Source organism: Pteropus medius, unplaced genomic scaffold (assembly GCF_902729225.1).
Source record: "Pteropus medius unplaced genomic scaffold, Ma_sr-lr_union100, whole genome shotgun sequence".
Lineage (NCBI taxonomy): Eukaryota > Metazoa > Chordata > Mammalia > Chiroptera > Pteropodidae > Pteropus > Pteropus medius.
The window spans coordinates 2,751,718-2,772,455 of record NW_024352786.1 but is presented as its reverse complement, the minus strand read 5'-3'; the positions used below and the strand labels follow the sequence as shown (position 1 = coordinate 2,772,455).

The following is a 20,738-nucleotide window of genomic DNA, read 5'->3' as shown; positions in this document are numbered from 1 at the left end:
TGACTCTAAATTATGCAATTCTACTGGATATCCACATATACTCTGCCAAGAAAAATTCTGCAGTCAGTTTAGCAGCTCATCCTAATACTATGACACAGGCAGATGAGGGCATGGGATTTAGTCTGAGTCCATGCTCCAGATATCCAGTGGTCTGCACCTAGCATATATGGAGAACCAGAAGTTTCCATGTACCACTGTTGGGATGAAAAGATACTGAGAACATGACCAAAGTAGGGGCACAAAGAGTCATTGGAGATTGATACAAAAAGATCACATGGTGTAGAGCACAGGACTACAGATCCACAGACAGAGGCTGGGCTTGGAGTGGTCCCCCACTTTTAGCCTAATGGAGGCTCATGACGATTCACTTTAAAATAAATACTTGCATTTTCTTTGCAAACCTGAGCTATAGTGTGAAAGTCTCAATCCCCCACAAGTATCTACAAGAATATCTACCATCAGTTTATAGAAGTAGGTTTGGGAGAGTTGAGATTTGAGGCCCTGCCTTGTTACCACCACACGGTTCGAGCACCTGCATCCTCATCTCTGCCTTTCTTCATCTTTACTCCTTCTACCAGCAATCCTACTACTTGTGAACTAGACTCTTCCCCTCTCACTTATTCGAACACATAAATTTTTTCTTCTTTCTCCTATAGCACTAATTTTTCTCTCCTGGATCATTCTTATCATCATACAAAATGCTGTTATATTTCTCCTACCTTTAAAACAAACATTTAAAAAAACTCGTGGACTCCGAGGAGGATGGAGGTAAAAGCAGAGTTTGCCTCCTCCCAGGTCCACATTGAAATTACAACCAAATTAAAAAATAGTCAACGTGGAGAATCGCCTGAAGTCCAGTATAATACGTGCGTCTGATAACATAAAGAAGGAGTCACATCGAAGCCGATAGGAGGGGCAGAGTCATGAATCGGGCTGGACCCACACCCGTGGGTGGTGGAGGAACACCAGGAGGGAGAGCAAGGCTGCAGAGGCTTCTTTGAAGTAGAGGGGGATCCTGGACTTATTCAGGGGCTCCCCATTCCAGGGTCCCAGCCCAGGGAAGAGGAGATTCCAATAACACTGACTATAAAAACCAGAGAGGATCCCAGCCATCTGGGTGAGACAGAGGGATACTGAAACCCTAGACACCCCTTTGAAGGACCGACACACAGGCTTTCTGATCTGCGGACACTCATGCTAAGATTCATTCTGAGAAAGTCTGCATTACCAGAAGCCAGAACGAAGCTGAATGCACAGCCACCATTGTGCCTTAGTCAAGCCCTACTACAGGGCAAGCCAGCTCAACTGTGCAGACCCCTCCCACATTAGGAAGCTCTGGCCTGAAGTGATCAGTCTGCCCCAGCCAACTTGCAGATTGCCAGGGCTTTTGTTGCTGAATGGCTGCCAAATCCTGCACCTATTCAGGGCCAAACCTTCACAGCTGGCAACCAGTGCTGTGAGCATGCATTTCAGAGACAGTTTCAGATAAATCACTGCTGCCAACATGAACTTGGGCAGATCTCAGGGATCTGTGGGCTAGTCCCAGACAGTAGCTGGCATTGCTATGATCTGGGACTTTTATGGGAACGCACAAATGGTTACTGAAGTTGCAGCAAGTCTGAGGCCTTATTGATCTGATGGCCACTGTCTCTCTGAGACCCTGCCCCACCCAACCCACAGATTGTCCCGGGCAGTCCATTGACAATCAACCGCCACCTCCCTGCCCCCTTCTATCCCCCACATCCACGCAGGCAACAAACTTTGGCTAGCACAAGGCGGGCTTTGTGGAGAAAACAGCTGTGGGCAGACCATTGTTGCCTTTACGAGCTGCAGTATCTCTTGCGGGATTGCAGGGGTCTGTGGGACCACCCCAGACAGAAGCTTGTTTCCCTGTGATCTGTGACCACTGCGGGAACGTGCAGACACAGAAATTGCAGAAAACTGAGGCTATTGACCTGACGGCTCTTGACTCCCAGAAATCCTGCCCCTACCAATACACAAAGTGCCTGCCCCATGTTGATAGGCAGCTGCCCCTACCGTGGGGTGATGCATTCTGCAGTCAATAAATCTCAGCCAGAAAAATGAACAAAGTTCAGGGAAAATAGCAACGGGAAGATCACTGCTCCAACACGAGATATAGTATCATTTAGACAAATCTCAGGGGTTTTGTGGGCCCATCACAGATGACAGTAGGTTGTACAGTGATATCTGACTTTGGTGGGAATTCGCAGTCTCAGAGCTGTCAGCAAATCTGGTGCAGTGTAGGACTGATGGCCCCGTGCCTCACTGAGATGTGTCCCACCTAATCCACAAATTACCTGCTCCCAGGCAACCCAGTCCCATCCTGTGCTCTCTCCTTGGGTCACAAATTCAACAGCAAACAACAGCACTCAGTTCGTGCGGCCAACGCAAAGCCCGTTCAATCAGGAAAAGCATTTGGTGGTGGGCCACAAACTTATGCCCACAAGCTTTAGTAAGTCTTAAACAGAGCTTAGGTGTTTGCAGGCCTGAGGTGGGCAGCAGCTGACCTTGCTACGATTGCAAACTTGTACAAGGAGCCACTGAGACAGTGCTGGCATGTAAACTGACACTGCAGTGGCTGGGGAAAATTTAATCCATAGATCCAGGAGACTCCCAGGGTCCCTGCACCACCTAACACGCATATCACCCAGAGGCTCTTCCAGTTTCAGAGACTTATGGGCAACCGATAGGTAATGTCAGGCCTTGGGGAGCACTGGTCCCTCTGCTAAACTGCCCTAGGTCATAGACGGGGGATAATTGGACTGCTACCTACAGCGATGTCTCTTCCACTTACCTATAGATATAGGGTAGGCAATAACCATCTGTGGATTACTTCGTAGCTCCCACCAGGTAGCCTTGAGCAATTAAAGGCAGTGGCTCACCTTGGCCTACTAGGGAGCCCCTCGCAAGGGGCTCCAACGCACCCAGAGGCTGCACTAGACTAAAACAGAACAACTTCTGACTAGGCCCATAAGCTGTACACACAAAGAGTGGTTGCAACAAGTACACAACTCTGCTAGGGCAAATCCCACTCAGTGGGGTCAGCCCCTACATAGCAACTCTTATCCTGTGGGCACAGCCAGTTCCCACAATTAGTCAGCCTGAGTGTCAATCCTACCCACTGATCTACTAACACCAATAAAGGCTTAGTGACAACAGATCATACACAACCCACACAGAGATCACGTCCAGAGCCCCCAGCATAGGGGATCTGGGAGACTGTGCCACTGGGCCACACAGGACCCCTTCTACATTAGGCCATCTGGCCAAGGCTGAGAGATGAAACAAATATTCCTAACACATAGAAATGAACACTGAGAGGCTAATAAAATGAGAAAACGAAGAAACAGGCCACAAATAAAAAACAACAGGAGAAAACTCCAGAAAGTGAGCTAAATGAAATGGAGGCAAGCAATCTACTAGAGACAGAATTCAAAATAATGATTACAAAGGTGATCAACAAACTTAGGGGGAGAATGGATGAACACAGTGAGAACTTCAAAGGAGAGACAGTAAGCATAAAAAAAGACATAGAAACCATAAAAAAGAACCAGACAGAAATGAAGACTACAATAACTGAAATGAAGAATACTCTAAAAGGATTCAGTAGTAGATTGGATGAAGCAGATTGAATCAGCAAACTGGAAGACAAAGTAGCAGAATACACCCAATCAGAACAACAAAAAGAAAAAAGAATTTCTAAAAAAACGAGGATAGTTTAAGAGACCTCTGGAACAACATGAAGCATAACAATATCCGGATCACAGTACCTGAAGGAGAACAAAGAGAACAAGGGATTGAGACTCTATTTGAAGAAATAATGATAGAAAACTTCCCTAACCTGGCAAAAGAATTAGACATACAAGTTCAAGAAGCACAAAGAGTCCCAAACAAGAGGAATTCAAACCGACCCATACCAAGACATATCATAATTAAAATGCCAAAGGTCAAAGACAAAGGGGGAATCTTAAAAGCAGCAAGAGAAAGAAAGCTGGTTACTTACAACGGTACCCCCATAAGAATGTCTGCTGATTTTTCAATGGAAACATTGCAGGCCAGAATATTCAAAGTTATGAAAAACAAGAATCTACAACCACAAATACTTTACCCAGCAAGGCTTTTGATTAAAATGGAAGGTGAGATAAAGAGCTTCCCAGACAGGGAAAAGCTTAAACAATTCATCACCAACAAGCTAGTATTACAAGAAATGTCAAATGGACTTCTGTAAATAAAACAAAAAAAAAGGGGGGGGTCGCTAAAAAAGAAAAAAGAAAGAACAAATATGAATAATAAAATTGCAGTAACTATGTACTTATCAGTAATCACTTTAAATGTAAATGGATTAAATGCTCCAATCAAAAGACATAAAAGGTTGCCAAATGGGTAAGAAAACAAGACTAACGCATATGCTGTCTGTAAGACACCCACTTCAGATCAAATGACACTCACAGACTGAAAGTAAAGGGACGGAAAAAGATATTTCACGTAAATGGAAATGAAAAAAAAAGCCAAGATAGCAATACTTATTTCAGATAAAATTGACTTTAAAATGAAGGCTATAATAAAAGACAAAGAAGAGCATTACCTAATGATAAAGGAATCAATAAATCAAGAGACATAAACTTAGTAAACATATATGCACCCAACATAGGAGCACCTGCATACATAAAGCAATTATTGACTGACATAAAAGAAGAGATCAACAGTAATACACTCATAGTAGGAGACTTTACACCCTATTGACACCAATGGACAGATCTTCCAGACAGAAAATCAACAAGGAAACAATGGGCCTAAAAGACACACTAGACCAAATGGATTTAATAGATATTTTCAGAGCATTTTACCCCAAAACAGCAAAATATATATTCTTCTCAAGTATACATAGAACGTTTTCAAGGATAGATCACCTGCTAGATGTTAGGACACAAAACAACTCAATAAATTTAAGATTTAAGTCATATCAACTATCTTCTCTGATCACAATGGTATGAAACTAGAAATCGATGACAAGAAAAAAGCTGTATACAAACACGTGAAGACTAAATAACATGCTACTAAACAATGAATGGGTTATCAATGAGATCAAGGAAGAAATCAAAAGATACCTAGAGACAAATGAAAATGAAAACACAACAACTCAAAATCTATGAGACATGGAGAAATTCATAGCAATACAGGCCAACCTCAAGAAATAAGGAAAAGCTCAAATAAACAATTTAACATTACACTTAAAAGAATAGCAAACAAAGCCCAAAGAGACTAACAGGAAGGAAATAATGAAGATCTGAGCAGAAATAAATGAAATAGAGTCTAGAAAAACAGTACAAAAGATTTTAGAAGCTCTTCTGTGTCCTCTTCTCCTTAAGTAAACTATGCGTTTCTCTATATTCCTGCATGAAATCTCCCTGAAGTTGACCATACTTGACTGTATCCAACTAATCTCTTTTTATGCTCTATTATATACACTTCAATCAGAGTATCGCCTGTACCACTCTACCAAAACTGTTTTTGTTAAGTTACAAATAGCCTCCATGTTACTAAATTCAGCAATCAGTGTTCAGTCCTCACTCAATTTGACTTGTCAGCAGCTTTTTTTTGAGGTCACGCCCTCATCCTGGAAGCCCTTTTTCATGCGATCTTGAAGATACAGCCTCCCCTGAATTTTCTTCTCCCTCACTGGCCAAATCCTTCTCAGTCTCCTTTACTTATTCCTCCTGTGCAACCTCTTCGATCCACTCCCAAAGACTGAATGCTCAGGGCTTAGTCGTTGGTGCTACTCTTTTCTCAATCTATACTTCTTCCCTAGATGACCTTAGCCAGTGTAATGGCTTTAAACACAATGCCAACTTCATATTTCCAGCCTGGGACTCCTATATTTAACCAATACTCACTATCTCCATCTGAATGTCCAATGAACAATTCAAGATGAAATTCCAGATCTTTCCCTTCAAACTGGTTTGACTTACATGGTCCCCATTTTAGTTAATGGCAGCTCTAAATTTGCAGTAGTTCAGACCAAAAATGTTAATCATGCTTGACACCTCACTTTCTCTCACATTCCACATCTAATCTATTCAGAAATCCTATTGGCTATCTCTTCAAAACACCGATATATTCCAAATCCAGACACGTCACCACATTCACTGTCAGCACCCTGGTTCAGGCTACTAGCATCTCTCACCTGGATCTTAGCAATAATCTTCTGACCATTGTTTCTGCTTCTACCCATGCTCCCTATGTTCTATTCTCAGTATAAGCAACCAGAATACTGCTAAAACTTAAGTCAGAATATAGCACTTACCGGATCAAAACCTCCAATGGCTCCATGTTTCTCTCAGAGTAAAAGTTTTGGTCATTGTAAGAACCCCCAAGACTATCCGTCACCTTCCTCTCTCATGCTGGCTGTCACTCCTCTATCTTTCATTCTCCTTCTTATTCACTCCTCTTGAGCTATGTTGACCTCTTCACAGTTCCTGCTGCATTTCCCACTAGCATCTGTCTCCTCAGATGTTTTGCACTAGTTGTTATCTCTGCTCTTTTCCTTGAAAGCCAGCATGACTCATCCTCATATCTCTTTTAAATTCTGGTTCAAATATCACTTCATTGGTGGGGTAACATCTGGCCAACCCATTTAAGTTGTAATCTTCTCACCTGCCTTTGCATTCCCAATTCCTCCATTGTTTGTTCCATTTTTTTCCGAAATCATTATCACTCCAAACATCTTATATAATATATTTATTTACTGTTTTATGGTTTATTATATATCTCCTCCAATTACAATGTAAGTTTTACAAAGATAAGAATTTTCGTCGGTTATGTTCACTGATGCATATGCAGTATCAGAACAGTGCCTTAAATATTAGAAGGCACTCAAGAAATATATGCTAAGTAAATTAATGATACATTTACATTTATATATAGGTTGATTTTATATCCTGTAATATTTTTATAGTATCTTTATTTTGGCCAAGACATTTTCTTACTCAAACTAGTTGGAAACAACTCTCAGATGATGAATAATATACCAAACATAACTGTACATATCCATAATTCTTAACAAATCACTTCATCCTCTCTCAGCCTCAATCCCCCTACTGGAAAAATGGAAATTATAAGTCTTATTGTGTATAATCTCCCAGCTAGGGAGAACCAAAGGAAAGAAATAGTTCTGTGTAATATACACTAGAAAATTAGCTCAAATATTGTTGTATTCTGAGATAGGCATACGCTTACTATACCAAAGACTTATGAGACAAACGTCTATTAAATTTTGTGTGAATCCTAAAGCATTCTTCAGTCACTTTGCCACCTCCACCTATTCTAAATTCATAGCAAAAATAGAAATGAAGAGAATCTTTCTCATATTTCCTTCTGAAAAATCTTTAAAAAGTCCTTTTATAATCAATGAGAAATATTTAGATACTTATAGCATATCAGTTTGACACCCAAAGATGAAAATTGATTTCTCTATTTTATTCACTTGTAGTATCTACACATATGATAGCCTGTTTTGTTTTCAAAGTGTGTTCCAATGCCCAAATACTCAGATTTCTCAAGGCCACAATCTCCACATATTTTTGTTGATAACTGGTATTATTTTATCATTTTTTTTACCTTCTTTATAAAACTATTGTTGCCAAAATGCCAAAACTATTTTTAAAGTTGCAAATCAGGAAAGTCTGAAAAATAATTTCTTGAACTGATTCTCAAAAGTAAATTCAACACCACAAATAGGAATTATCCATTTAAAGCAAAACAGAAGATCTATGTGTATGTATGTAGATATATATAGATAGATAGAGATAGATATGCATAGATATATAGATCCATAGGTCTGTTTATTCTATTTTGGGCTACATAATTAACACTACAATTACATGAAAACACCATATAACTAAATAAAAGTATTATCAGCACTTTATATCAAAGTGCTGCTTGAGGAAATGTGAGTATTTATACAAATACAAATATAAATACTTACATTTATATGCACTTATATGATATATAATGTTGATTTACATAACAAAAGGGGGAAAATAGAAAAAGAAAGTTAAACAGCATGACATAAAAGAAACAGAACCAGACTAAATAAGCTTAATTTACTTTCACTGAGAGTACTAAAGTCTGAGAGGTGATAATTAGAAACACACATTTCCTTTATTAAGTCAGTATCTTTCCCAAAATGAAAAAAGCCTTAGCACACAATGTCTTTATACTTAAGGCAATAAATCTACTTATTAAATATATTCATATCAATACATTCAATTCAGAACTATTCAACTATGTTAATATAATTTCCAATATATTTTACATAGATATATTATACAAAATATAGAAAATTACCTATAGAAAAATAAAGGTCTATTTTATATATACATATATAGAAAAAACAGTAATTAATGCTAATGTTTCCAATCAAATAACATTTCAAAGAATAGGGGGGGCAATAAAACTGTTAATTCTGAGTACACTTGAAAAAATAAAGACTTAGAAATCAAATTTTAAAATTACTTGCTAATCTCAGTAAAGCTATATAAACAATTGCATTTCTAAGGGGATGGAGGGACCGGAAGTTAATTTCTTAGGGAAAGTGTATTTTATACTTTCAAAATAAGTTTAGAAATCATGCTGAACTCAATTTTATGTAACTAAAACAGCCTAACACTATTAAATGGCAGATTCTTCTACTTAACATTACTGAACTAGAAATGCCCGTGCTGTTACCCTGGGAGGAAATCCTTTCTCTGCTCCAAAGCTGTTGAAATCATCTGATAATCCAAGTCGGATGGTGGTGTCCTGCTGCTCAGATCCATGTAACAGCTTTCCATCCTACTTATAATATGGATCTAAACCCCTCTGCCTGCTGTTCTGAACTCATCCTACAACACTCATTGTGTTGCAGTCGGTTTATGGGCTCCTTAATGTCCACCACACAGATCAAGCATGTCCCTGCCCAGGGTATTACATTTGCTCTTCTTTCTTCTATGTAACTCCTTCCAGAGACAGTTGTATGTCTGGTTCATCTTTGCATTTAATTCCAATTCGAAGACTCATTAGAGAGATTTCTCCAAGCCTTCACTCTCTCACATAATGTTTGGGACACCTATTCCAGGTACTCGGGCCCAGTGGTGAATAAGACAGACTAGCTCAGCGGTCCCCAACATTTTTGGCACCAAAAACCGTGGCTCCTATGAGAATCGAATGCCTGATGATCTAAGTTGGAGCTGAGGTGGTGATGCTAGCATTGGCAAGCAGCTACAAATACAGGTAAAGCTTTGCTCGTTTGCCCCTTGACGCTCACCTGCTGCTGTGTGGTCCAGTTCCTAACAGGCCACAGACCAGTACCAGTCCACAGCCCAGGGGTTGGAGACCCCTGGCCTAGCTATCTTCCCTGATGAGGCTTGGGGAAGATCCACAATAAACAAAAAAATACTTGACAATGTCTAAGTAGAACGTAAATACTTCAAGTCTCCTCCAATGAAACATAATGGAAATAGTTCTCTTAACATAGCAAGACATTGAATTGTTAAAAGGATAAATCATAAAATTGTAATATTAACCGTCTTAAAAAATTGTTTGTTGCTCAGTCTCCCTCCAATATCCTCCTCCTTGAATTCCCAGAGAGAGTATAATCCAAACTTTTTTCAGTCTATACTGTTTTGAAACCCCCTCTGAAAATTATAGGACATAATTCCCCACCTGAAATACTGTCTCTCAATGACTCCATTTCTACCATCTATCTCCCTACCTGATTTCCCCCAAAGCAGGAAGTCCCTTCTGATATTTAATTACCCTCGCTGTTGAGTTTTTCTCAAAATTTATTTCAATCTTTCATGTAATATCAATCCTTTTTGCTTTCTTCAGCAGAAAATGAACACTAAACAAACATCAAATTCTGCTTAAAAGAGTTTCTTTCATTTGAGAACATTATTAAATTGTCGCTCAGTCTTCAGTTTGATAAGAAAAAATGTAGTTTCCAGTGTCTGCAGGTATTGTAAGATACATGCAGTCATTGAAGTGGAGCGAGTGCTCCTATTCAGCAGCTGAGTTTTAGCATCTTTAGTAAAAGCACGACTTTACTGGCTTCCCACAGCAAGGTCAATGCTCATGGAAATCAACGACACTGAGTGAAGAGCCAAACTTTGGACACACACACCACCACCCCCACAAAAACAACACACATCAAATGAAGAAGCATAATATAATCCTTTCTGTACATATACTTTTTTTTTCATGCTAAATGCCTTAGCTGTTATAGGTGAACAACTCTTTGAAAATAAGATTTGGATTTTATCATGTTGAACTAAAATAACAGAATTAAATGTTGAGGGGTAAAATTAAAAAAGAAGTAGCTAATTTTTTGACCAGTAAATGATACTATGGTGAGATTATCAAATCAAACTGATATTAGGTTAATAGACCTGAGAGAATATCTCTCTGCTAACTTGCTATTATCTTTACAGGTCCAAGTTCTTGGAGCAGTTACAATTTTATTACTAACTCACAAAAAAAGAATATTAGTAGTACACTTAACAGCCATCCAAATACATTTTAAAACTGCGCAGACATAAAAAGAGCAGAATAAACACTACAAGAATAGTTATGACCACCATGGCACCTCAGAGGTCAAGTTATAAGCGGCCCTGCTCCCTGGTGCCTTCACCACCCAGGACCAGACCTTTCGGTTGAAGGAGATTGTTATTAATATGGCTTTGTTTATTAATTTTGATTTTGGCTTGGTTGATTATGGGAATTTTGGGTTTGTTGTTGCTATTGTTTGGGGAATTAGGAGATAATATAATCAGAACAAAACAAAGCTCACTACTTGAGGCCATCTATTATACTACAATACATTGTTAACAAATACAGATCTCCCATTTTGTTTCTATCTTTGCTTTAAGGAGAATAATCTCCAAACAAAAAAGTATGGAATAAATGTGTTAAAAATAGAATTGAAATCCAAAGTTGGTGAGATGAGACTTGAGCTCATATCAGGTTAGTTTTTTGCTTATTTTATAAGCTCAAGTGGATCTAACTAGGATGAATTTTACCTCCGAATAAAAAAAAATGACTTGCAAGTGCAATGCAGGATAGATATCAGCTTTTGAGACATAGTAGTAAATAAAAGAAATGGCAGAAGACTGAAGAAAAAAGAAACAAATATTTCGTTTTTCAAATATATTTTCTGAAAATGACAGACTTCTAAAGTTTATTTCAACCACTGGCAAAAAAAAGTTCTTGAAGAAATCATTAATAGGGTGTGTGAACATTGATGTGTTAATGACTAGGAGCTGGCCTGGCTTTATGAAGAATAAATCATGCAGGTTAACCTAATACCTTTTCTAATAGTCAGCCTAGAGTGAAATGTTATATTTGGGTTGCAGCAAGGCATTTGAAGTTTTTAATGATAAATTTAGTAATTAGGAAAAATTAGATATGGATAATATTACAAGTGAATTAATAGCTAGATGAATAATGAGAACCAAAGAGTGTTGGTTAATAGATCAAATTCTATCTATAATAAATTAACTATTTTTATGGTTTCACAAACATTTGGATAGAAAATTGGACTATCTGCTTATAAAATTTACAAATAAATAGAAATTAGAGAAATAATATGCTTCACGGCATAATTAAAATCCAAAATATGCAGTTCATACTAATAAACCAAAATTTTAAAATATTTAAAGGAAACATCGGCAATACTACCTATAGATTCCAAAATTCAAGTACACAAATGCAAAATTAGGGAAACATGCCTTAACTAAGTAATTTACTTTCAATTCTGCTAAGATTTCTGCCTACAACCTCAGGGCAACACTAACTTCTTAATAACCCAGGGAAACGAAAAGAGAGTGCCTTAGACTATTAATTAACAAGATGTGTGTGAAGGACCAGAAGCAAACTATGCTCTTCATGCTGAGGAGCCAGCAAGCAACTTTGCCCAGCTCGAGCAAAGAGCCTGAAGTAAAGAGTAATGAGGACAGAGAAGTTAGACTCGAGGAAGGAACTGACGAGAATAGTCTGGGAGTAACTGCCAAGGAAAGAGGCAGGTGAACAGCCAGAGAAGTCAGAGCAAGGGAAACAATCATCCCAAAGCCACTTAACTCTATGATTCTTCCCACTGCTCTGCTCTGTGTCTTGGAAACTGCATGGAAGGACAGTGGCATGAATCATGCCAAAAAAGCTGTCATTACCATCTCAGCAGAGACTGGGCCATCTTAGCAACAGTGAAAACACGAGGCAAACACATGGTATGCAAGAGGAAACATGAATAATTTTTTTCCTTGCTGCTCTCTGGGGTTTGCCACTGCAAAAAACAAAAACAGTAAGCTCACTTCGACCGCACATATACTAAAATTGCAATGCTACAGAATAGATTAGCATGACCTCGCCTCAAGGAGGACACGCAAATATGTGAAGTGTTCCATATTTTTTGATATATTATAAAATCATGCCCTTGAGACCTATATAATTATTAACCAATGTCACCCCAATAAATTTAATAAAATTTTTTAAAAGCAATGATACACACACTCATGCGAAAACTTTTTATGGAAAAAGTTGAGTACAAGGTATTATGCAAGGTATTTTAGAGAAAACAAATACAGGAGTCCCTCTCTCTCCATGGGGGAAAAGTACCAAGGCCTCTAGTGGATGCCTGAAACCATGGATAGAACTGTACATGTAGGAAAAAACATACACACCTATGACGGAGTTTAACTTATACATTAGGCAGAGTAAGTTATTACCAACAGTAACTAATAACAAAATAGAAGAATTATAACAGTATACTATGATAAAAGTTATGTGGATGTGGTCTCGTTCTCTCAAAATATCTTATTAATATGAGATGATACAATGCCTACGTGATGAGATGAAGTGAGGTACTCAGAATGGTGTGCAATTTAAAACTTAAGAATTGTTTATTTCTGAAATTTTCCATCTAATATTTTCAGACTGCAGGACTCTGTATAAGCAAGATACCAACTCTGCCTTAGGAGCTCAAAATTTAATAGAGAAGTTTTCATGCATAGAATACAAGGCAGTATCTGTCGTGTTCAATGAGTAGGACAAACAGTGCTAGAGATGTTCAGAAGATGGCAGGACTCCTTTGTGTTGGCTCATGAGGAAGCCCACTGGAGGAAAAGGCATTCAGCAGAGCTTAATAGCCCTGTGCTCTCCCTGGATATGAGACAGTCTATTATTTGGATAATGCCTCAAAATACAGAAAAAATCATGTGGCTGTATGTTGATTTCTTCTGTCTGCCCTCCAGATCCTCTTCTACCTTTTTTCACCCTGATGTCTTCCCTGGGAGACTGGCCTATGCGGACTGCCACAGGCATCTAGTTGGGTTCAGTCAACCAGAGGTACCAGCAGGCAGCAGAAGACAAGAGGCGAATGAAGTCAGAGTCCTTGCTCTAATCACCTCCCTGCCAGACTACCCAGATGGTCTGTGTCTGTCTCTCCAAAGCCAGCTGCTGTCATAGAACTTTCTCTCTTCAGCTCTCTCACCAGCTATGGGGTCCAATTCTCTCTCCTTGCTCCTTTTAGCCTAGCGGGGCAAAGATTCCAAGCCGACATCAGCCCTGAGGAGCTACGCTGTCTCCTATAGCCTTCGCTAAGCCCGGCCTATGCCTTTATAAATTGTCTTTTTATTACATTCTGCTCAGTTACCCAGTTTAAGTATGTGATCTCTTTCTTGGCAAGACCCTGGCACATATAGGTCCCTTCTGGGTATCATATTCATATTGCCAAGCTGAAGACTCTTATCAAATCTTGAAATATGAGTCTTTGCTTATAGAAAATTAAATATTAGAGATTGAAGACCTCAATCTGACTATATAAGGACTCTTAGGAAGGAGATAAGCCTAGGCAATGGGCAGAAGCTGGCACAAGGTCTTGCCTTTCCCCATATCATTAGTAACTTGCTGGATTAGAAAGACAGAAGTGAAAAATGTGACATCAGTAAGAAAAATAGCCTCCAACTTCGCATCACTGGATTAAGCTAATGACAAGTGATTTCTTAGCCAGGGTATAGAGAAATTAAGATTCTTCACCTATGCCTAAAAAGCGTGACCCCGTGACCTCGCCGCTGCTCCTGCTGCCGCCAACAAACTGAGATCGTTTCTTGCTGTTCACTGTTCCAGAGGAGGCCACCAAAGACCAAGCAAAATCTTAGGCCTTTGGTAATAAAAACACAATAAAGTAGGCTTTCAAATTTGTTGGAATCTGCTGCTTATTTTAGTAAAATGTTGCAAAGGCAGCTTCAACATTATTGGTAATACTATTCTTTAGTTTAGATAGAATCATATGTTTATTTTGTTATATTTCTCTCCTTTTTCCCCACTCCATCTGGCCTCACCATTTGCATCAGCAACCAAAGACTCAAAGCTGTGCCTGCAGGAGACTCTACTGAAAATTGGAGAGAAGTTTACATCATTGCACGACATTGCCAAAAATTTACAATTAAGGGTTGGACTTCCTTTCTGCCATTTCCACCAAAAAGGCATTTTCAATGGTTGTATCTTCTCATGCTCCGGCCACCCATCAGACTTCAAGGATTTCACACTTCTCCCTGGATTGCTCGACTCCTAACCTCCCCCACAAATTTCTGTTTGTTCCTTAGCCAGACGAGTATAGCAATCTCTCAGTGTCTCAATGCATTCTAGGGGGTGTGTTGGTACTCGAACACATCTGTTAAGGTTCCCAAATGTAGACAATTCTCTTGAGATAAACCCTCCACATTAGCTTAGAAAATAATACAGTGTTTTCTCTGTACCACAGCTGTGAATGCTTTGTAAAAGGAATAGATTTTAATATTCATATTTTAAATCGTCTAAATACCTCCTGCTTACAGACACCATCAGTGTCTGACACATAAGTTTAAAGGAAAGATGAATAGAAGTCTTTTCCGGAGACTTCCTCTTGCAATAACAACCTTTATATTTCAGAGTTTAAAATACCCAACTTATGCCTCCATACTCCTTCCTTTCATAGCTCAAGGCAAATATCAGAACAGTTTCATAAGACAGCCTGACCCTGGTTGGCAGGCACAATCAATACTGCAGACTTTAGACCTCTTGGCATAGCGCTCTGCACACTGTGGGTGCTTGATAAATATTGATGACTGATTGAGTTAGGCTCCAGTGATCCAGAAAGCTCACTCAGAGACAACTACTTTGAAAACGAAATTGTGTTTGAGTTGTAGGCTAATAGGAACTGTGCAAATAGATTCTGACTAGGGAAACTTGTAGAATTAATTGAATGCAGTTTTAACTTTTCAATTTTTAATTTTCAAACTAGTGCTCTGTTATGGGGTGAATTGTGTGCCCCTAAATTCATATGTTGAAGTCCTAAATCTCAATACTGCAGAAGGTGACTATATTCGGAAATAGAGTCTTTAAAGAGGTAATTAAACTAATATGAGGCCATTAGAGCGGACCCTAATCCAATATGACCGGTGTCCTAATAAGAAAAGGCGATTAGGGCACAAACATGCACAGAAGGAAGACCACGTAAAGAAACAGGGAGAAGATGGCCATCTACGAGCCAAGGAGAAGAAACCTTGGTTTCAGACTTTTAGCCTACGGAATTGTAAGAAAATAAAATTTTTGTTGTTTAAGCCACTCTCTCTATAGTATTTGTTACAGCAGCCCCAGCAAACTCACACATACTCCCAAAACCATCTAGTAACAGGTTTCTTATCATTTGGGGGAGGGGAATTCCCTGAACTCTCTAAAAGTTTGATGAAAGTCTCTGGAATCTCTTTCCCCAAAATATGCTCGCAGGTACAAAACCAAACTTTTGTATATAACTCCAGAGAATTCATGAACCCCTTTGATCTCAGACCCATGGTTAAGTTTTCCTGTATTTAATATCAAAGACTATCAAGGGAGATGCATGAAGAATTTGCTGGAATAGCTCTGAGAGATCTACATTAGGAGTGGTTCACTCACATCTCCAATGCTTGATATAAGAGGTATTGTCATTACCTTTGCAACCTAATAATAAATAATAGGTTAACTAATGACTAATTATATAACATCACAAAATTTCCACAAAGAAAAGTAAGCAAGACTGTGGAAACAAACCTTGAACATAAACTGGATTCAAAACTGTAATAAAAAATTTTGAAAAATAAGTGAAAGAATAACTTTTTTAATGAAAGGGCTTAATGAGCAAGTTGAATATATTTAAATATTTATCCAACATAATACTTAAGAAAACAATAATTATGATCAAGATTTAAAAAGAAAAGCGAAGAAACTATCTCTGCAGAAATGAAATGAACTAGAATGAAATGTATCTTTTTTTAATTAAAATATTATATGATTTGTGTTCATCAAGCAGTTTCGGCTGAATCAAAAGGAAGAAGCCTGTCTACACAAAAATGCCGTGAGGTAGAAGCTCAATGGCTGGATGTGTTGGAGCAAGGGCTAGATAACCAGTTGCTGGGGTGTGAGAAGAGTTTCCAGTGGTGGGCGGGGAGTTAAATTACATGCTCTCTAACAAACACCTACACTGTACCAGTTAGAGAAATAATGTATGGAAAATAAAATGTCACTGTACAGTGCACTGTGTCATGAGTGAAGGACAAACCAATAGCGGAATTTAAAGAAAAGTGCTGCCTTTTGTAGTGGTGAATTTCTAATTCTGAGGTGCCTGAGCTTCTCTTTGTTTTGCACCTGACAGCATCAGCGAAGGGGCAACATAATCAATTTAAGGTTATGTTTCAGGGAGCATGAAAAGGTGGTTTGCCAACAGAAAACAAACCTGCTGCTTTCCAGCACAAGCCAGCCAGGAAAACTAAAATCCTGCATCAACCCTAGAGGGAGCAGAAGGCGACGTACCTGTCCCTTGGCCAATCATCAACGTGGCCTTGCATTTCCACATCCATGATTTTTTGTGACTGGAGACCTCTAACACCAAGAGGTTGTTCCTGGCTTTTTCCATTTCATGTAAAATACTTATTGCTGATTGTTAGTTTTAAGTTTCACCTTGAAAGATAGCTTATTCCAAAATATTTTTAACATACATGCTATAAACCATTAAGAAATAGAAGATATTCTCTTAAAAGAAAATGAAATTTTTTCCCATAAAAAATCTAGGTTCCTGTAGAAACAAAAATAGACCAAAAATGTTAAATCCTTACCACTAGATAAATTCTCACATTGAAAAATAAGTTACTTTTTAATTTTAAAATGGCAAATCTGTAGATAAATATTACTAATTGGTGCCTACTAAATGCCACAGAGATGGTTTCTCTCTTTATTATTTTTTAGAAGTAGAAAGATATTTGTTAGTGGGTCAATTTAATTGCCCTATTAATGTGCTAAGCACTTTACATGCGTTATCACATTTATTTTGCATAATAATCTTATGAAACAGACACTATTAGAAATTCCATTTTATTGATGAGAGAACTGGAGCACAGATCGATTAAGTAATTTGCTGAGGGTTACACACCAAATCAAGTGGTAAACCTAGAATTCTCCCTCGAAGTATCTGATTCCAAAGCATCTGCCCAGTATGACGTTCTGTTTAATTCTCCCTGTTCTTGGGTATATTTGGATTTTGTTTTTGTGTTGTTTTGTTTTTAGGAAGTGAGTATCTGGGCCTCCTGTACAGTGGAGAAAGTAGTTATAAATAAGCAATATGAAGTAAAAAATATATGTATAGTTGATCTTTGAACAACACATTTTAACTGCGTGGGTCCACTTTTTTTCAATAAATACTATAAATGTATTTTCTTTTCCTTATAGTTTTCTTAATAACATGTTTTTCTTTAACTTATTGTAATAATACAGTAATAATACAGTATATAATACGTATAACATACAAAAATGGTTTTAATCGGCCATTCATGTTATCAATAAGGATTCCGGTCACCAGTTGGCTGCTAATAGTTAAGTTTTGAGGAATCAAAATTTATACACAGATTTTCAACTGCATCGAGGGGTTGGCACCCTTAACCCCTGCATTTTTCAAGGGATGACTGTATATAGAAGAAAGAGAATGATGTTATAGTATGAGATTTCTATCACTTTGGATCAAGTATCCATTTTTTCAGCCCTCTTCAAGTACTATCCACTGAGCTGTACTGGGTTTCTCAAAGCCTGGCCCTGAGGCAACCACTTCCATCCTATACACTCCAGAAACTGCTCTGCCCATTTTTACTTAACGGGTTTTGGCGATGCCATTACAAAGTTAAAGAAAGGCACTTCTTACCACTCCGTGCAACTCAGGAGTTAGCTCCCTCCCCGTTGCCCACCTGTAGATCTACATGACTCCATTTGGCAACGATGAGTTCCTTCCAATGTTGCTGAACCAAAACAGCTAATTTTAATCACGATCATGATTCTTGACGACACCCACTCAAAATACATATTTTGATCTTATTTCATTCATCCTTTGAAACCTTTACATATGTGTCTAACTTGGAGTTATACTGTTCTCATCTACTCCAATACTACATTTACTTGTTGACTATGATGGTCTTAATATATAATTGTATGTTCAACTTGGTTCCTTCTGATTATTTCTGGGTTCTTTTTATTCTCTTTTTCACATGGACCCATATTCATATTTTTTCTCTTACTGTATCCTAAAGCAAAGTCCCATACTATATTTCAATTTTTATGAGACTAATGAAAGTGTTTTCTACACAAATTTTCTAGTAAAATTAACCCACACGAACAAGCATACAAAAAAACTGGTGAACTCCTGTGCAAATTAAAATAAAAATGTCCAGAATACTTAGAATGTACCCTAGAGAAATCCAAAAACATCATTCAGAGAAATAGCTAAAGTCTTTCCATATAAAAAATACTGTCATTCACTCTAGATAATAGCATTTTATTGGATATGTTGAAAGATGACGTATGCTAGTTTTTCTGAAAAAAGCCTTCAGACTTTTTCTGCTGGTTGGAAAGGTATATTTTAAGGAAAGAAAACTTTGATAACTTTGGTTCTCCTTTGAGGTAGAGGTAGGCAGGAATGTGACAAAGACAAAAGAGGAACAGAAAGAATAATGAGTCCAACTAAGCAGTCATATCAAATTTTTCACACAATGATATAATCCAATTACAAAATGGCAGACGTTCTAAATTATCCTGCCTGAAAGCCTTGGGTTGCACTCCTAATATTTAGGTTCATGTTCTGTTACTGGTATGCCTCATGCAAGCAGTGGCTAATACTTATCCTCCATAAATTATGTGGGATCCCAGGCACATACATGGTAACAACTGGTAAGAAGGAAAAAGTAAATATATTCACCAAGTCTACAAATCTGAGCCCAAGAGCAGCAAAAGTCATATGTTGAGGCTTGCTGAATATGAAAACATATTCTTCAACACCTGCCAACCTTCCAGCCACAGATTTTATCAAATGAAGTATTATGATATTACAATTCCTTAGGCCCCAAATTTCGGATTTATGTATTTTATTTATCTCTTTCTCTCAATTTCCACATCCAATTCATCAGTAAATCTGTGTTCTCTACTTTCAAATTCTATGTTAAATCCACTTCTCTTCACCTGCACCATTACCCATTCCTCACTCCATTCCAATTCACTTTCATCTTTCATCTAAATTATTACAATAAACTCCTTTCTAAATACTCTCTGTTTCCACTCTTATGCCTGACAATCTTTTCTCAGCTTTGCAGCTAGAACAATCCTTTAAAACATAAGAAAGATAATGTTACTTTCTGCTCATAACTTTCAGTGGCTTCGCATCCCATTCATGGTAAAAGCCACAAGACTTACCATGACTAAAAACGTCCTACATAATTTGTCCACCCTCTGCTCCACTGCCACTTCTCCTATCTCTTTTATTATTCTCTTTCTTACTCCACTCCAGCCACACTGACCTCCTTGCTGTTCTTCCAACATAGAAACTAGAAAACCAGGATTAAAATTGATAGAGAATATTTAAGGACAATTTATTTAGTTAAGGACATCTATTTATAAATAGATGATTGTATTTCTACATATCCTGATGTTATATGTATATGTCACTTTACTATAATGAAGGGTTTTTTGGGGTTTTTTTTAGGTTCTTTTATTTAAAAAAATAATTGAGGGGAAAATCATGAATCACGTGAAACTCTTGGTATACGTATATGTATGTATGTATTTACTTACTTACTTACTTATTTACAAGTTTTCCATCTCTCATCAGAATAGAAACTGCATGAGTGTATGATTTTCTGTTATGATTAAATTTTTAACATCATATTTTGGAATAATTGCGGACCATATGAATTTGCTAAGATAGTAAAGGGAGCTCTGCACCCCCCAATGTTTAAATCTAAGTATTTCTTTTTTTTTTTTAAGTGATTGAAAGTGGCATATTTTTAATTTCAGTATCCATGTGTTCATTGCTATTACATAGAAATACAATTGCTTTTCCTATGTTGATCTTTCATCTTTTAATCTTGCTGAAGTTACTTATTAACTCTAGAAGGTTTTTTTTTTCCTCTTGGAATTTTCTATGTAGACCATCCTTAAATAGGGACAGTTTTATTTCTTCCTTTCTGATTTGAATGCCATTTGTTTCCTTTTCTTGCTTACTGCTCTGGTTAAGACTTCCCATACTATGTTATAGTAGCAGTGGTGAGAGTAGACATCCTTGCCTTGCCCCCAATCTTAGAGGAAAACACTCAGTCTTTCACCATTAAGTGGATGTTAGCTGTGAGTTTTTTGTAGAT

The 20,738-nt window shown here is 37.8% G+C and overlaps 1 non-coding gene across 1 annotated transcript; it reads left to right on the top strand.

The window, feature by feature from the left end:
• Nucleotides 1-12,352: 12,352 nt before the first annotated feature.
• Nucleotides 12,353-12,461, top strand: LOC120591378 (U6 spliceosomal RNA). Its single transcript, XR_005649882.1, has one exon. It is a non-coding gene; the product is annotated as a U6 spliceosomal RNA (small nuclear RNA).
• Nucleotides 12,462-20,738: the final 8,277 nt, after the last annotated feature.